Raw genomic sequence first — 11,844 nt, 5'->3', positions numbered from 1 at the left:
TTCTGCCTTCTCTTGTGGTCAGCTTTAACCTGGAATCAAATGAGGAAGGAGATTCTTGGAAATGTAGTTCTCAGATCAAATGAAGGCCTCAGATCACCATTTTAGTCCTTGAAATATAGTATGTGGAAAAATTCATCTGGCCAGTAAACCTCCTGGCAGTAACCTCCTGTTACTTTTTCCCTATTAGCTGTGACTTGCATGGGCTACTATTTTGGTTATTTATTGCTGCACATCATGCCACCCTACAACCTGGTAGCCTGAACAATCATTTTATTCTTTCTCACAGTGCTGGTGATGTAAACTGGTCAGAGTCCAGCTAGGCAGTTGCACTCTTAGCTTGCTTTGGGCTCTTTCAGGGAGTTGTGTTGAGATGGTGGCTGGAACTGGGGCTGGGTGTCTGACCCTCAGATTCCTCTATGCAGCCTCTGTCTTCACCAGAGTCTCTGAATTGCTTACATAAATGCCCAGGAATCTGCAAGGCAGGAAACTACCAGGCCTTCTTAATATATGAGGTCTCAGAACACCTTGTCCTCCACATCCCGTTGATCAGAGCACCTGTGGAACAAACCTTGATTCAAAAGGAGATAGGGATACCTGGGTGGCTCAGTGGTTGAGTGTCTGCCTTTGGCTCAGGGTGTGATCCCAGGGTTCTAGGATTGAGTCCCAAATCGGGCTTCCTGTAGGGAGCCTGCTTCTCCCTCTGCCTGTGTTTCTGCCTCTCTCTGTGTGTCTCTCATGAATGAATGAATGAATAAATAAATAAATAAATAAATAAATAATTTTTAAAAAATAAAAAAGAGGAGGAGATAATAATAAACTTTATATCATAATGAGAGGAGCTCCATGTTTGTATAAAGGATGGGTGGTATTGTTTGGGGTTGTCTTTGAAGCTAGTTCCTACAGCTATTCATCTGTCTTCAGTGTTGACTGCCTCCCCTTGGGGATTACCCATTTCTGCTAGGGATGTTCAGAAAATGAAATGGAACGAGATATGTAAAAGAGCAACACAGAACCTTCACTTCCCCTGATCTTGGACCACTGACAACAGCCTGGCATTGTCTGTAGGACATTTCTGAGGGTGGATAGGATAAGGAGGAGAGACTCAGGTCTTCCCTTCCCCTGAAATTCCCCTCCCAGGTAGACCCAAGTCCTCCACAGCACATCTGACATGCTGACTGTCCAGACTCCAGACCTAGCATCCCTGTTCTGTGTGATTGGCCACTCCACAGAGCTGTGGACATGCCCGAAGTCAGCACTGCCCTCTGAATCAGCACCACAGACAGCACCACCGTGCTTTCTAAGAGCTACCCATAGGTAAGTTCTGCACAGAGAAAGCACCCCCTGTGGGTGGTGGCCTCACCTCTGCTGGGGCAGAGGTGATGTTGGTCACAGAGCACAAAGCTTGGTAGCTGGAGGAGGATTTCCAACACAGTGGAAGATTGAGTGGGATTTAGAACACAATACTGGAGAGTCCACAAAGTCTTGGGGTACCAAGATCATCTGTGGAATTCACATCCCTTGAGATTGCCTGAAACTCCCTACCATGTCTACTTGTTCCTGAAAACTCACCTTGCAGAATTCATCTTGCAGTCCAGAAGAGCAAGAACCCCGCCCATCCCAGCCTGTGCCTCTCCCATCCCAACCATCTACCCTATGGCATTGGAATCATCAGATAATCTGTCTTCCAACTAGATGATGCTCCCCTCAAAGGGCTAGGTCTCTCATATTCACCCCTTTACTGGAAACCTGAAGGCACAATGTAGATGCTTGTTGAATGAATGGTTGAAATTTCCTCTCTCACCTCATGAGAAGAGCTGATAATTCTTCACTGTCAGATTAACATAAGCTACCCATCTCCCAGCTCAATGAATCCTGGGCTGACAAAGATTGATGAAGGGGGTTCCTGTAGACAGTGGTGCCTAAGACAAAGTATCCTTATGATTTGCGCAATTCATTTGCCCTCTCTGGACCTTGGTGTCTTCTGAAAGTTGGACCAGTGGGGCGAAAAGGCTTCCCAGCTCTGACAGCGTGTGGGTTGTAAATTCCTTTTTTTTTTCTTTTGTAAATTCCTTTTTTGCACACGGCTAGATTCTCTGTGACTTCCCTATATCTCCTCATTCTTGCTTTTCTTTGCAAACTGGGGGCCATGGAAACACACTGGGCCTGGCCCAGCCTTTCTAACTCTGATGCTGCAATTGACCCTGCTGGGAGAGAATGGGTTGTCTGAGACAGGGGGCTGGGAAGGGGGGTGGGGCTGCAAATGCAGGAATCATTGATGGTGTGGGAGTGCATAAATGCATGCTCAAATCCTGCCCCTTTCCTTCTCAGTGACCCCAGTGCTGACTGTACCCCTGGTTATGTGTAATGGTTCTGGGAAGGGGTAATGTAGGACAGGAAGATTCATGAAGTTAAGTGGAAGAAAACAGACAGTAATTTTTTCTGCGCATACAAAGTCTTAAGAAAACATGTGCAAAGCCATAGTATTGAAGACATCGTGCTCAGGTGATAAAACTGTGAAGAAAAGCAAGAGAACAATTTGCATTAAAGTAATGCTCGAGGATCCTTTGTGAGGGAGCAGGGTGTGTGATAGGGATGAGGACCAAGGGGGAGGTCCAGGGTGCTCTATTTCTATCTAGTGATGAATCACTGAGTTGTTTTTGTGGGCGCCCTTCTTTGTGTGTATAATTCTCCCCAGAAAATGTGTCAAGAGAAACAACATCAGTGGAAGGGAGTACCACCTACCAGGGTTCCCAGAACCTTTTCCCAGCCTCCAGCCACATAGTTAAAACTTTCTGTGAATTCAGTGTACGTCTCTTCTCTCACGAAACCAACACCATCTGAAGGGTGGAGGACACCTTGCTGGTATTACTCAGTCCGTGTCTCCTGCAAACATGACTTCTGGGAGCAGAACCTGCACTGGCAAAGCCCCATAGATTGCCAGGCCCTGCATGCTCTGCAGCATTGAAGAGGAGTATGGTCCCCAGAGATAGCAATGGTGAAGAAATCGTCTTGGTACCAGACAGCTGCGAGGAAGAGGGAAGGGGAAGTTTTTATCCATTTCTAAATCTGCCCCTTCTCTTCTGCACTTCTCCTCATACCAACCCCATGTACAATCACAGCCTCAAGTTCCCTTTTCTCCTTTGAGTGGGGCTCCCCTCAATATCCTTGGAGTCTTTGCCTCACTGCCCGAGTGTCCCCCCTGCCCAGGCTTCCTATGACATGACCTCCAGCCTGGGGAGAGAGCAGCACCTCACCCTGCCTGTGTGTCCTCTGTCACAGGGAGCTCCAGGTGCTGGACAATTACTGTCTTCCCACTGGACAGTGACTCCCGGGGCAATGGCCAGGGCTAGTGTGTGACTTCATGAGCAGGGAGGGGATGCCCAAGACCTTGATGCCAAGGGAGGGAGGACAGTTTGTCTCCTACACCCCCAACCCCATCTCCCCCCATCTCCCATGTCCCTGTGTTCCATCCTTGGCAGGACTGACTTCCACAGACGTGCACAGCCTGTGACTCAGGAGATCCAGCCAGAAGGGACTCGTTTTCACTTTGCAGAAAACAAGCCCAGAAGGGGACGGTATCAGCAGGGAAGCAGGAGATAGGGCTTGAGCCCTGTGCAATGTGTGAATTTGAGTGAGGCTCTCACCTTCTCTGGCCTCTAGGCCCAGAGTCCCCAGGAGTGGATGTGTAGTGGTGGATGGCTTATTTCCAATGGCTGTCCTGGCCCTGACAGCATCTGAAGTTCCTTCTCTGAGGAGGGTCACTGTCTGACATCACCTTCATTTTCCTGTCGGGGCTTCCTCTGAATCTTACAACTTTTAGTTTCTGAGAGACCAGCCTTAAGAAACAGACATCCGGGATCCCTGGGTGGCGCAGCAGTTTGGCACCTGCCTTTAGCCCAGGGCGCGATCCTGGAGACCCGGGATCGAATCCCAAGTCGGGCTCCCGGTGCATGGAGCCTGCTTCTCCCTCTGCTTGTGTCTCTGCCTCTCTCTCTCTCTCTGTGTGTGACTATCATAAAAAAAAAAGAAAAGAAAAGAAACAGACATCCTGGGGACCCTGGCACTGCCAAGCCCAGACAGACATGATCCTGCTGCTACTGGCCCTGCTCTGGAGGAGGGAGGGGGCGGACTGCCAGAGGAGGCCCAAAAGGGAGCTCTAGGGGGATTACAGGCTGCAGGTGAAGGGCTTGATGGCAGTGCAGGACGGCTTGTGTGTGCATGTGCCTTGCAGGTTCTCGCACCCCCGGGGCAACTGGTCTCACTCTACCCCAGCTCTCAGTTACTGGTTCTGGGAAAGGGTCAATGTATTCCAGGATGCTCCAGTGGCCACAAACAACCCAGGTCCTAAAGTGCAGGAGGAGACCCAGGGCCGATTCCACCTCTTCGGGAACACCCGGACCTATGGCTGCTCCCTGCACATCAGAGACTCCAGGAGTGGGGACAGTGGAAGATACTTTTTTCAGGGGGGGAGGGGAGAGTACAAATGAAATGGAGTTACACATCTAACCAGCTCTCTGTGCGTGTGACAGGTAAGGGACAGACTCCAGGAAAGACCATAGGGGAAGGACAGGGGTCTTGGGACATAGCCAGGATGGGACACACTTCCCAGGAGGCACTGGAGGTAACCCATGTTGGGGCTCAGAGGCAGGAGCTGAACCAAGCCTGAGGCTTCTCTCAGGGCCACACCTTGAACCTTCTCCTGATCCCTGTGTCTTCCCCTCTCCCCTGTGACAGCCCTGACCCACACACCTGACATCCTTATCCCGGGGACCCTAGAGTCTGGCCATCCAAGGAACCTGACTGCTCTGTGCCCTGGACCTGTGAACAGGGCATGCCTCCCATCTTCTCCTGGATGTCACCTCCCCTCACATCCCCAGGACCCAGGACCCTCCTCTCCTCAATGCTCACCTTCACCCCACAGCCCCAGGGCCATGGATGGCATGCCTCTCACCTGTCAGGTGACCTTGCCTGGGGCTGGCGTGACTATGATGAGGACCATCCATCTCAACATGTCTGTAAGAGCCAGGCCAGGACTGCCCCATGCTAGGTCCCTGACTGGGTCCTGAGGGCAGTGGGGTGGGGGGTCAGGGTCTGGGACACTGGTACTGGTTCCAAAATCTGGGCTGAGAGGGATCAGGAGGACACCTGTCTCCACCTTTTCCCCATTTATGCAGCTCATGGGGACAGAGGGCCAATGTCCACCAGCCCCCTCCATTTACATGAATCTACCATGTCTTTCTGTCCCAGACTCTCCACAGAGTTTGATGGCAACTGTCTCCCAAGGAAATGGCATAGGTAGTTTGGAACCTCCTCCTGGGGTGTGGGGAGTGAGGGCAGGGCCGGGTCCCCCCTGTGGGTGAACCCATTGGTCTTCCCCCTCCCCAGCACCCATGGCCTTGTCCCTCTCAACCTCCCCTTCCCCCATTTCTGCCCTCCCCACTGTTATCAGGAGAACAAGGAGAACAGGGCAACAAGCAGCCCACAGATCTGCCCCTTATCATGTATCTCCTGATGACTCCTCCTGCCCTGTCTTTTATTTTCTCTAACAACTGCTTATTTAGGTACTTCTGAACAGGTAATATATTCACATGGACAAACATTCAGAATGCACAGCAGAGTCTGTCCTCAGACACCCAGTCCCCTCCCGGGAAGTGACACTTTTTTTTTTTTTTAATCCATACAAACATTTATTCTGTCCCTGTCGGGTTGGGGGGCTCCGGGCTCCGGGCCCTAGGGGGGTTGCAGGCCTTTACAGACAGCCCCTGGGGGAGGGCGGGGCTCTGGCGGGAAGGCAGGGTCCAGAGGCTGATGGGCCCTGGAGGGGTCCCGAAGCGAGGTCCTGGGGGGTAGGGGGTAGGGGGGCTGGCTTGGTTCCCAGAGGTCACGGAGTCCAGGCGGGTTTGGGGAGGCCAGTTCCCACCCATCCGACCCAGGCCTGGCTGGACTCTCGGTCCTGGTGGCTGCCAAGGTGCCAGCTGGCGGCACCGATCCTCTAACTCCTCCCCCCTGCCCCGCCCCCCACAGGGAAGGCAGCACCAGGGCTTCTCCAGCTGGGGAAAGCAAGTAGTCATCGGATTTAAATTACAAATAATAAAAATAACAATACACACACACACACACACACACACACACACCCAGGAAAAGCCTGCCCGGCAGGAGAAGGGGCAGGAGTGGGAGGCTTGGCTGCCGGGGACTCAGCAGGGCCCACTGGGCGCCGGGTGGAGTCTGGCCCGGCCTCATCGGCGTCAGCAGCAGTCTCCAGAGGACAGAAGTGGGGGGGCAGAGAGGCGGGGCGGCGCAAGGGGCAGGGGTGTCGGGCCTCCAGGTGGTCTCGGGCTCGTCCACTCTCTCTGTTTCCGTGTCTCGGCGACGTGGACAGGGCTAGCTCTCGAGATTTACTGCACTGTTTTGGAAGAGGCCTGGGATAGAGGCCGGGCCGGGGCTGCGGGGGAGGCGGGCAGGCCGCAGCCGTCGCCGCTTGGTCTGGGCGTCTTCTCGGATCTTCCAGATCACCAGGCGCATGAGGCGCTGGGGACCTCGCCGGAGCTGTGCCCGTCCACGTCGTCCTGGATGATCTGAGGCAGTCAGAGCACGGACGTGTCCACCACGGTGCTGTGGATGACCTTCAAGGCCAGCGGGCCACTCTCCAGGCTGTGTCCGGTGAGGACGATGTCGGCGCTGAACATGCGCAGCAGGACAGCCTGGACGTCCCAGAGCGAGATGCTCGTGTGGGCGAGGTCAGCCTCAGTCACCCCCGAAAACCTGGTGTTGTAGTCCACATCTCATTGTCCGGCTTGACGAAGGTGTCCTAAACCACCTGCATGTCCGTGTCCACCACCGTGACACACGTCAGCTCCAGGCCATACGTGGTGTAGGACATTTCACAGTCAGGGGCGTAAATCCCCGGGTGGGCGTCTTCCGAAGGTTATTTATTTTTATTTTTATTTTTTTTAATTTATGATAGACATAGAGAGAGAGAGAGAGAGAGAGAGAGGCAGAGACACAGGCAGCACAGGCAGAGGAGAGGGGGAGAAGCAGGCTCCATGCCGGGAGCCCGATCCCGGGACTCCAGGATCGAGCCCTGGGCCAAAGGCAGGCGTGAAACCGCTGAGCCACCCAGGGATCCCCCCCCCAAGGTTCTTTATCGAAAGTCTTCACAGAGCCTGCGGGGTTTTCCTTCCCGCCGTCCTGCACCCTGCACGTGTCGCTTGGCGGCAGCCCGTGGAGCCGATGGCGGCCGAGCAGCGCGTGGACGGAGTCTCCCAGCCGCGCCGCAGTGGTAGTAGCTCTCCTCCTCCTCCTCCTCCTCCTCCTCCTCCTCCTCCTCCTCCTCCTCCTCCGCGGCCCCGCAGCCCCAGCCCGACGCAGACACGAGGTACTCCCTGCCACACCGGCAGCAGATCCTGCAGGAGGAGTCCTTGGGCTTCTCCTCCGCGGTGAAGATGACGGCGCCCCCCCCCCCCCCCCCGCCGCCTGCCGCTGGGGGCGGGAAGGGGTATCCGTTCTCGTTCTCCTTGAGCTGGTCCCCCTTAGCAGGTACTCCCTGATGCGCCGTACACGGCGGCCCCTTTCAGATCCCAGCCTCCGCCCCTGGGGCTGCTCCGGAGGCTGAGCCAGAAGCTGCCTTTGGTGGCCAACCTGCCTCCCAGCACCAGACCAGGCACGGAGCTGGGGACCAGGCCCCGCAGCTTCTTGAGGATGGTCACAGCGACGTTCAAGTAGATGTTCTTGCTGGGACTGCGGTCATAGGCCACCTTCTCCTCGTTCGGTGCCTTCTCTATGGCTTCGTGGTTTGAAGAGCAGAACTTGAGGCATTCCTCAATGAACAAGTTCAGATACTGCTGGCAGATGACTGTGGGGACTTTGCCCCCAAACTCTTTCGGAATAATGGGCTTCTTTAAACTCTGTAAAGTTGGGCTGTGGGCAACGCACCTGGGGGTGACGGTGGTGGTGGTCTTGGATGCCATGCCTGACAACCTGTGCTCCTTCAGGGGCTGGCTGCCCCACTTGGGGCCATTGGGTGGCTGGCTGCTGCTGGTGGTGAGGGTCTTCTTGGCACCTGTGGGGGCTGCAGCCAAGCAGGGGTTGGGGACATGGACGATCCTCCTCTTCTCACCAGGGGCTGAGATGTGAATGGAGGATGGCTTCTCTGTTGGCTGCTGGGCAGCCTGGAACCAGGTGGCTGAGTCCCTCTGGGCCTGCTGGGCGCACGGATAGCACACTTCAGAGATGTGATGTCCATAGGCTGCTCTGAGCCTCAGTGTGTTCGCCTAGAGGGGTCCTATGCTATCAGTAGTACAGAGTGTTCACCTTCTTCTCTGTGACTGTGCACTGTTCCTTCCCACGGATGGATTCTGCTTCTGTGTGCATCTTCTCCTAATGGAAAATCATGGCGGGACCCCTGGGTGGCTCAGGAGGTTGAGTGTCTGCCTTTGGCTCAGGGCGTGATCCTGGGGTTCCGGGATTGAGTCCCGCATCAGGCTCCCTGAGAGGAGCCTGCTTCTCTCTCTGCTTGTGTCTCTGCCTCTCTCTGCCTCTAATGAATAAATAAATAAAATCTTAAAAAAAAGAAAATCATGGCATTCATTTTATTCTATTAGCCAAAATGCTGTGATAAGTAATCTTGTGTCTTTTTTCACAACGATGTATGCATGTCTGTGGGATACATTCCTAAAAGCAAAATGTAGCTTTTATGTTCTTTTCAATTGAGGTATGTGGCCAGTTGTCCTACATGGAGGGTGGACAAGTGAGCATTCCCACCAACAAGGGGAGAAAGCGTGCCTTTTCCTGCACTTCAACCTACTTCTGTTTCTCTGTCCCCTCATCTGGTCTGTTTTCAAGTCCTTCTGCTTTCTCTCTATCTTTTGTCTCTCTGACCCTCTGTCTCCTTTTCTCTAGCATCCATAGCCCTGGAGAACGGCTCATCTCTTTCTGTCCTGGAGGACCAGTCCCTGTGCCTAGTCTGTGTCATCAACAGCAACCCCCCCCCCCCCCCCGCCGCGCCAGGCTGAGCTGGGCCTAAGGGAGCTTGACCCTGTGCTCCTCAAATCCCTTGAACCCTGGGATGCTGGAGCTGCCTCAAGTGCCAGAAGATGAGGGTGAATTCACCTGCCGAGCTCAGACCATGGTGGGCTCCCAGCATTCCTCCCTGAGTGAGTGCACCTGTAGGGTGGGGCTGAAGATTGACAGCACCACCCCCAGCACCCTTAGCAGCCCCTGAGCCTTGCAGGGGAGCTCAACTTTGGTCTGTGCTTCCCTGTGAGGCCAGGATTTTCCCTGCCACATACAGTATCACTGTCTTCTTCCTGCCAGACCAGGGCTGTAGGGTGGGGTGAAGGCTGGGAGGGGAAGCCGGGGGAAGGACATAGGTCTTGAAAGAGGAGCTGGGGTCTGCTCAGGCGTGTCTGGGGACACAGGTCCTTGATTTGTAGGGCAGAGAGGAGGGTGAGACAAGTGAAGCACTCACCATGAGCACAAAATTTAAGGGGAAGCCAAGAAACCTCAGTAATGAGAAGTAATACTGCAAAGCAGTGTTTTTAAAAATAAAAGTGAATGCAAAATAAATATTACCATGAACAAAATATCCACATTTTAAATAAAGATAGGCTGCAATCCAGCCTCTGTATGCCTCCCTCACTCAGTCCTAATCCCCTCCCCCAGACCCAGGTACCTGTGTTTGGAGTCTGGCAGGGGGGCTACAAAACAGGAATCTGGGCTCCTCCAGAGAGTGGGAGAAGGTACCAAGTTCTTGGAGAGGAATCACCAATAATCCAGTCTGTCTGCAGGAAACGCATGGCCTTTATCAGAAGGGGTGCTGGGGGCAGTTGGGGGAGCAGCTGCTATGGCTTTGCTCTTCTTGTTTCTCTGCATCATTGTCATCACGTGAGCATTGACCCTGGGGAGGGAGGGAGGGATAGCCTTGGGGTGGGAAGGGCAGGGGGACACAGAATGGAGGGACTTGGGTGGGTCAAGACCCCGAAGCAAGGGAAGGAAGGAAGTTGATGGCACCTGGCTGAGTCTGTCACAGAATTCTGGCCCCATTGCCCAGGATGGATAACACTGGGGTCTCCAGAATGGGACCACCACCCTAGCACCTCCATCACCCTCTAGCCCCTTAAGAGAGAACAGAGGAGGGAGTCAGTCTGCCCACAGCCCCCTGAGCTGGCCAGACTGAAAGGCTCCCTGTTCTCTTCTCTCAGAGTGAGATCCTGCAGGAAGAAAGCCACAAGGCCAGAAGTGAGCACCAGGAATGTGGGTATGGAAGATGCAAATGCTGTCACGAGGTCAGTCTCTCAGGTGAGTGACCTGGACATCTTGCCATCAAGCTCCTCCCTAAGGATCCCCCATCTTTATTACAGCACAACCACCCCCTCTTCTTTCTTTAAGGCCAGGCATGGAGGAGTCACCTTCTCATTGTCCTCCCTTTCTTCTCCTACAGCTCCAAATTTACCATGTCTTGTCTATTTTTCCTTTTAAGAACAGCTAGTGTCAGCCTCCCCCCAATCATGACCCCCACCATTGCCAAGTCTTCATAATCTTTTCCCTGGACCCCCTCATCTTCTTGCTTCTCATCTCCCTTGTCCTACACCAAACAGTTATCTAAAAACCATCATTATACAGTTCTTGCATTTGAACTGTTTGCCCTCATTGTCTAGACCGGAGACTGGAGACTTTTTATATCTAGGGCCAGATAGATATTTTTGGTGGATGGTGGATATTTGCAGGTATTACAGTCTATTGTAAGCACCCAACTCTGCTGTTGTTGAGTAAAAGCAGCCATAGGCCATATGTAAATGAATGAGCACAGGTGTATTCCAATAAAAGTTTATTTACAGACACAGGCAATGGGCCTTATTTGATCCTTGGGCTATAGTTTGCAGACCCCTTACTCAGAGAATAAAGTCCAAACCCCTTACCTTGCAGCCCTGCAGATTCTGACCTCTCAAGCATCTGCCTCTCCAGAGGGACTAGGATTAAGGTGAAGTGAGGGAGAAACTAGCCCCAGATGCAAAACTGAAGGGAGTGCCCAAAAATCTCAGTGATCCAGATAAATGTTTTAATACACCATTTAAAAAATCAAAATTAAGGCAAAAAAATCCACGATGAGGAAAATATAAAACATCTAAACAATGACAGAATCAGTAGACTTAAGTTAGTTACAAATTATTTAAGATCATCACTGAGTCCAGAGAAATTGTCAAACATGGCAACATTCTCAACTGAAAATGAAAGAAGCAGAGAGGGCAGCTCTGGTGGCTCACTGGTTTAGCGCTGCTTTCAGCCCAGGTCATGACCCTGGAGACCCGGGATCAAGTCCCACATCAGGCTCCCTGCATGGAACCTGCTTCTTCCTCTGCCTGTGTCTTTGCCTCTCTCTCTGTGTCTCTCATGAATAAATAAATAAAATCTTAAAAAAAAAAAGAAAGAAAGAAGCAGAGAAATTGATTTTGAAAATGTCCTCTCTGCATTTGCTTCCAGTAAAATAAGAAAAGCAAAATTATCATAAATTCTAATTTGGGTATAAATAAAATCTTTAAACAGATTTTATTTAGTGTGCAATAATATTTCAGTTATTTTAATGTTGTAGGAAAAAATGACCATTAAAAACACACAGAAACATTTTTTTAGGGACACACAAACATTTTTTAGGGACACACATGTTTTTTTCTGTCTCAAGCTCCAAATGGTTCAGAAAGTCACTTTTACTTTCTACTCCATCCACTCCTCTGGATCTTTGCATGGGCTCTGCCTCTTTCCTCAAATGCTCTTCCCTCCCTTTTCTACTTCTTCATTCCCGTTAGCCTTCATGCTCCATTGTAAACCTCACATTTTTCATCCACTTAT

General features: G+C 52.3%; 1 pseudogene; it reads left to right on the top strand.

The window, feature by feature from the left end:
* Positions 1-234: 234 nt before the first annotated feature.
* LOC140608773 (sialic acid-binding Ig-like lectin 13) lies at positions 235-10,987 on the top strand (annotated as a pseudogene).
* Positions 10,988-11,844: the final 857 nt, after the last annotated feature.

This window comes from Canis lupus, chromosome 1 (assembly GCF_048164855.1).
Source record: "Canis lupus baileyi chromosome 1, mCanLup2.hap1, whole genome shotgun sequence".
In the NCBI taxonomy this organism is placed as follows: Eukaryota; Metazoa; Chordata; class Mammalia; order Carnivora; family Canidae; genus Canis; species Canis lupus.
The sequence above is the reverse complement of the archived record's forward strand: the minus strand, read 5'-3'. Positions and strand labels throughout refer to the sequence as shown.